The sequence below is a fragment of the Pteropus alecto genome, unplaced genomic scaffold, assembly GCF_000325575.1.
Source record: "Pteropus alecto unplaced genomic scaffold, ASM32557v1 scaffold17, whole genome shotgun sequence".
Taxonomy (NCBI): domain Eukaryota; kingdom Metazoa; phylum Chordata; class Mammalia; order Chiroptera; family Pteropodidae; genus Pteropus; species Pteropus alecto.
Window position 1 is genome coordinate 6,091,529 of NW_006440645.1, and position 6,827 is coordinate 6,098,355.

The following is a 6,827-nucleotide window of genomic DNA, read 5'->3' on the forward strand; positions in this document are numbered from 1 at the left end:
AATCTCCTTCTTGGCACCTACCAAAATCCCTGCCAACATTTGGGTGTATTTCCTCCTGTGGTCATTGTTCTATTCAAGACATATTTTTTTTTTCTCAAAGAAAATTTGATAATTCATATTTTTTCTGAAAAACATTTTTTCATTTGGATTGTCAAATTAGCCAGCACATATGAATATAACCAACCTAAACATGTCATCTGAATAACTATTTTCATTCAATTTATATAGTATTTGATTGTTTTTATTTTTCCCAAATAATTTTTTTTAGTATAAGATAGTTGTCTTAAATTTTGATTATTGCTTTGGATATAATTATTTTTTCCTTCTAAAAACCATTTATTTTTTCCATTCTGAATATTTCTTACCTATCATTTTATATCTTACATTGTAAATGTTAACTGTGGTTTCTAAAACATTCAATTATTTATTATTATTATTATTATTATTATTATTATTTGCATAGTTTACTAATAACCTTTCTTTATTTTACCTTTCTTTGTTTTCAGTCATTCTATGCAATAAACATTTTGGGATGTCCCCCATTGAACCCCAGGCTCACTTTTTAAAAGAAGTTCATGTGAATCAAAATGCTTTAGAGGTTTCAATAATTTCTTTGGTTGCCTGAAGCTGATTATTTTCAGAGACCGGTTCTTTCTTTGATTATTCAAAACTATATTCCCCATTTACTAGTCTTCAATATTTCTTCATATATTGAATTCTTATTTTTCTGTTACTCATCCATGACTGAAGACATTATTTAGATTCGATGTTTATTTATTAAGAAATAAGCTGTCAGGTTTCCCCCTCACCCCCGTCACTTATTCCCTTCATTTAAGTCAAACTCTTTTCTTGGATATACAGTTGGGCAGAAATCGCATCTAATCAGACTTCCAATGCTAGAATCTATTACTGTTGGAAAAATCAGGTAATCTACCTTGTTTTTTTCTCTAGTTCCCAGGTATATAAGACAGAGTACATCAAGTCCCTGGAAACACACAGAGCACACATATACCGGTATGCCTGGTGTCTTTGAGTACTCGTGCTTACTTTAATATTGAGAAGACTGCCATGCTTTCTGGTGATGCTGCTCCACTAACAGGCCCGCCCCCATGACCCCATTCCTCCCAAGTTTATTCTGAAAATGGCAGTTTGTCTACATATAAAGAAGTTCTTGTAGGATTTGGATGGTATTTAAAGAACACCCATAAAATCATTGGGAAGTTGCGTAATTCTCAGTTTACTATAGATCTTGTGTTTCTAAATCAGAGAGAAGACAGAAAAAGATTCAGGTTCTCTCTATACACTTTGCTATAGGCTTGTACTCTTGTCGCTAGAGCATGATATAATGAATCAATTGGAATGAATTAAAATTATTTTTAGTCACATTTACCAGTCTTGCTGTTAGTCTAAACTTTTTCTAGATAAAGAAAATTGGTTGAATGTTGACCCCAATTTTCAGTGCACGTGTTCGTGCGTGGGCACACACGCGTTTTCCTTTTTAAATTCTGTCTTGGCTGTTATTTTGGTAGGAATTTAGAAAAGAGAGCCAGTGAATGCTGGCTAGATGCCATTTTAAACTTGAATTTCCAGGCACTGGGTTTTAAAGCTCAAAGTATCTATTGCCAAATTGTTTTCCCAAATTTTTCCTCTACCATATAATCCAACCCGCACAGTGTTAAAGGGACTGATACTGCCAGTGTCCATTTCGGCTAATTGTGTCTGCAAAACGGTAGTTTATTTTAGAAATTTTTCATACGTGTGTGAGTAGAAATTTTTCATACGTGTGAGTAGACACACAATTATAACAATATTAAAATAATATTTGTGCTTAATATATGTAAGGGATAGTAAGTGATGATGTAAAGGACATAGTAATAGTTCTTGAGAATTTCTTAGGGGGGATATACTCAGATACCTTATCCACATTCAGAGTTGTCTATAATGTGCTACATAAATACCATAAATAAAGTACAAGGGGAGATTCAAGAAGGTAGAAAAATGTTTCTGTCTGAGCTGTAAGGGAAGACTTCATAAAAGTCATAATATCAGAATAAGGTACTAGAAGAGTGACAGGCTAATAACATGGGTTGTGAGTAGCATCCTAAGGGGGAGGTTCAGTGGGCGCTGCTTCCCAGAACTGAGATTGCGCAAGAAAATCTCACGTCTTAGGGATACTGGGCTTGTGTAAAGGGGATCAGGAAGATGTTCAGAAAATGTGAACAGTGTTTGGAGACCAGATCATTTATATTGAGGAAACGAAGAAAAATCTGGAAATACACTGAGTAGATTTTGGAAGATATTTAATGGAATTTTTACTTTCTTGTAGACTACCTGCTGTGCAAATTGTTCAACTAAGTTAAATAGCCAATATTTAAAAAATATATTTCTGAAATGCATGTAAAGGGTTGGTTACTTGGGACCAAATCTAAGTCAAGAGGCCATTCTAGGATATTCCATGATCAAGGCATACTATTAAAAAAAAAAGCAAGCAAGTTAGGATAACTGGAGTGGAAAGAAAAAAGTGAGCGCAAGAGTTATTTTTAGGTAAAAAGCAACAAGACCCGAAACGACCGGATGTGGAAAAGCCATAAGAAGGAGCAAGTGATTATAACTCTTAAGTCTCCCAAATCTCGGTATCTAGAAGTGTGCCAGTGCCATTCTCAAAATAAGTTTTAAAATAAGAAGCTTATACGAAAAAAAAAAATGATTTGCATTTATGAACAATCAATTTCTGTTTTGGCGATTAGAAAGAAATTGATTTAGCTAAATTATGAAATTGTCAATGAAACTATCCAATTTTTGACGAATCAATGCAAACATTGTTTTAAATGTTTCTTTTACCAATATTTGGAAAGAAACATATAGTGCCGATGGCATAACATTTAAAGATGTCATTTGTTCATCATCACGATATACGCTTGAAATATCTTACAATTTTATTTGTCAAGTATATTGCAATAAAGCTTAAGAAAGTTTAAAAAATAAAGTTGTCATTTGTTAAATGACTAAATTGCGGGCATAAATATTTGTTCATTACCCTTTGTAACAGATATATTTTAAAAATTCTGTTCCGTTGGCATTCAAAATTGTGTGAAGTGAAATGGAATTTTTTTCAAGATAGAATAGTTTCTTTTTCTCAGGTCCCAGAAAATGCTATGAGCTCTGCTCTGTGTTAATTATTTCAGTGAGAAAAGTAAAAATAAACAGGCCACTCTTTAACACTGTTTTATTATAGTAAATAAAATTATCTGCAACATTTCCCAGTTTTTTTTTTCCTTCTCTGACTTTTCCATCTGTTATTTTTTATGCCTCACACCTACTGAATCTATGGAAACTAGAGAAATCAACTTTCTTTTTCTTTGGCAAAAATATGCATTTATACATTGCTTTGTTCTGAAGCTAATAAAAATTGAAAATGTTACTTGAGGTTTTGTGTGGTCTCTATTTTGTGGAAAACAGACACTAACTCAATAAAATAAATGACCCATATTGTCTGGAATAAAATAACATTTTGGTACAATCATGCATATGTGTATATTAGTTGATTCACTATAATTTTTTGTTATGGGCAACATGGACAAAATATAGATTCATCTTTATAAATTACACTTATGATTCTTTTTCATAAGAATATTGTGTTAAACTTTATCTACTATTCAACCGTGGATAATTAAAAAATACTTATATGTAAAAATTAGCTTCAGGATGATGTTGAAAAAGGACAGCTGTTACCCGAAGCGTTCTTATAATATGGCATTTGCATTAGAACAGTCCCGAGCTTGCGTACACGTGGTGGCAGTGAGCCCTGTGGTCTGTGAGCCATTCCCATCACCCACTCCCTCCCTCTGGCACATCAGGACAGTGCATTTGCCCAGATTCTTGGCATCTGGATGAGTCTACGGAACTTGGTCTGGTGGTGGCGTGTGAGCTGGAGCCTGCATGGGGCTGGTGCCCATTGCAGAAGGGCCAGAGAGCTTGCTGGCTCCTCCCAACATGTGAGTACATAGAAAGCATCGGTCATGAGCGGGGAATAGAGCCCTCCTCACAGGAGGCGGGCATGCTGGCGCCTTGATCTACAGATTTCTCACTTTCAGAGCTGTGAGAAATAAATTTCTGTTGTCGATAAGCCACCCAGTCTGTGGTATTTTGTTATAGCAGCCCAAACAAACTAAGACATCATGAAAGCAAATTGGAGCCAGATGATTTTTAAGTGGGGGGAGGGGCACTGTCATTGATTTCTTTCTCTCTTTTTCATCTTTCTACCCCTTTCCCATCCCTCCCATTTTTAAAGAAAATACAACAATGATTCTGAATGCAGAATGGATAGGAATAGAAGCCACTCACGATGATAGGAAAAAGAAAATGTATTTTAAAGATATCTCTGAGGAAGCATTTTTATGACTTCGTGACTGGTTAGAAATGTAGGAGGGCCAGCAAAAGGAATAAAGTGCTGATGTATCCTACAATATGGAGAAACTTCGAAAACACTACACGAAGAGGAAGAAGCCAGACATGAAAGACCACATAATGTACGATTCCATTTATATGAAATGTCCAGAATCGGCAGATCTATAGACACAGAAGGACTAGTGGTTGCTTAGGCAGATCTATAGACACAGAAGGACTAGTGGTTGCTTAGGGGGGGCAGGGAGGAAGAAGAGACCAGAGAGTGACTGCGAACGGGTACAGGTTGTCTGTGGGAGACGGATGATTAAAATGTTCTATAACTGTGGCAATGGTTGCACAACCGAATAAAAAGACTATTGAACTACTGGATGCTTAAAAAAAAGAAAGAAAGAAAAATGCAGGAGGAAAAAAGGTAAGAGTCAAATGTTAGCACACATTTTTCAAGGTTAGGATTGCCAACACCATAAACTGAAAGGAGACATTAAAACCTGGTTAGTTTTTGTTTTTGTTTTCTATTTTTTGGCAAGGGCAGGAGACAGTAGAAATGAGGGTATTTGATTTCTGATAACCGTGGCACACCGGGAAGAGATGCCAGATGGAAATGTGGCTCAGAAGAGAATTTGACACCAAAATATGAGGCTATCCATAAAGAGCACATTGAGAAAGCCTCAGACTTACGCGGTTTCCTAAGTCTTTTGATATACCCATCAAATTTATGGACCATCTCCCGTGAAAAATGAGCACCATAACTAAGGTGTTCATGGACTCTCTAAAATTGCTTAACATGGCACTCAAATTTTTTTAAACAATGAAACTAAAAAACCCCTGAAAACCTGGAGAAAAATAATAGGAAAACACAGATAAATGGTTTCTAAGAAGCCAAGGTGACAGAAGAAATATACAGAATTGCCAATAGCGTCTAATGCTGCAAAAACACCACATAGGAGCGTGGTTAAAAATAACAGTTAACGTCTCAGGAAGAGTCTTTCTTCTTTTTCTTTCTTTCTTACTTTTATTTTACTTTATTTTTTTTACCCTACTATTTCCCAAATAATAATCCGCAAGCCATTTGACGGTTGGCACGGAAGTGACGGTGTAATGAGTAGTGACCAGGAATTGAGGACCTGTAACAGCTGACCATCTTTTCAGAAGTATCTTTGCTGACAGAAATAAGACGAATGGGCGAAGGAATATAATTCGGTGGACGTGCAGTGACTAATCATGGAGAGGATGGGTCTCCGTGGAACCTGGTTCTGAAGGACCTTGGGGAGGACGTGCTAAAGGTCACAAGCAGAGGGTGAACTGCAGAACAGTTAAAGACAGATGCTGGCACAGGGGACAGGAACACGTATAGGACAGAGGAGAGTCCTGGGAACCACATCTGATGGCCTCAGTCTTTTCTGTCAAGAAGAGGCTCATTATACAGAAGATCGACGCAAATAAAAATTTCTACTCAGCGTTTCACTCTCAATATAAATGTATTTGCTTTTAATATCATCATGCCAATTGTAAGAAGCGATGTCAACACTGTCTGTGCCTCCAAATCTTAAATTCTTTCAATGTTACAAGAGATAAATTCCAGATATATTCTGGCAGCATGTATCATAAGGACCTTAGTAGGTGATGAGATTGAAACTTCGCAGTTTCTCTTGTTTTAGTCAGTTCTGGCTGCTGTGATGATGTACCACAGGCTGGGTGGCCTATAAACCATAGACATTTATTTCTCACAGCTCTGGTGGCTAGAAGTCTAAGACAGGCATGCCAGCATGGTTGGATCTGTTGAGACCCCTCTTCCAGTTCAGACAGCAGACTTCTCGTTGTGCCCTCACGTGGCAGAGGCAGAATGAGCCAGCGCCCGGGGCCTCTTATAAAGACACTGATCTTAGCCATGAGGGCTCCGCACTCATGACCGAATTATCTCCCAAAGGCCCCATCTCCAAATGCTGTCACAGTGGGGATTAGATCTCACCATATGCATTGTTTGGGGAGGACACAAACATTCTGTCCATAACACCTTGTCACAATAGTTATTCTGGAAGAATACCGATGATATTCATTAGTCCTATTGGGTCTATGTACGCTGTCAAAGATAAACAAAACCACACACTCGTTAAAGAGATCAGGATAGACTTTAACCAGTAATATGCTACTGCCACGGGGGAAAGAGGCCAGCGTGACCTGAGCTCAACCTTGGCTTGTACAGAGGTGCCTGGGAGTTTGAAAGGGAGAGTGAGGGAACAGGCAGTGGGGTGAGTGGGGACTCCGTAGACTCAGGGAAGGGAAACATTATGCAAAAAGTGGGAAGAGGGCGTTGGTCCAGGTGAAACCCATCTGGGTTTGCTCCGTTCACTGGTGCTCATCGAAGTTAGGCTGCTGCCCTCCCACAGAGCTGGAGACAGGGGGCCTCGTCTTCAGGTGTT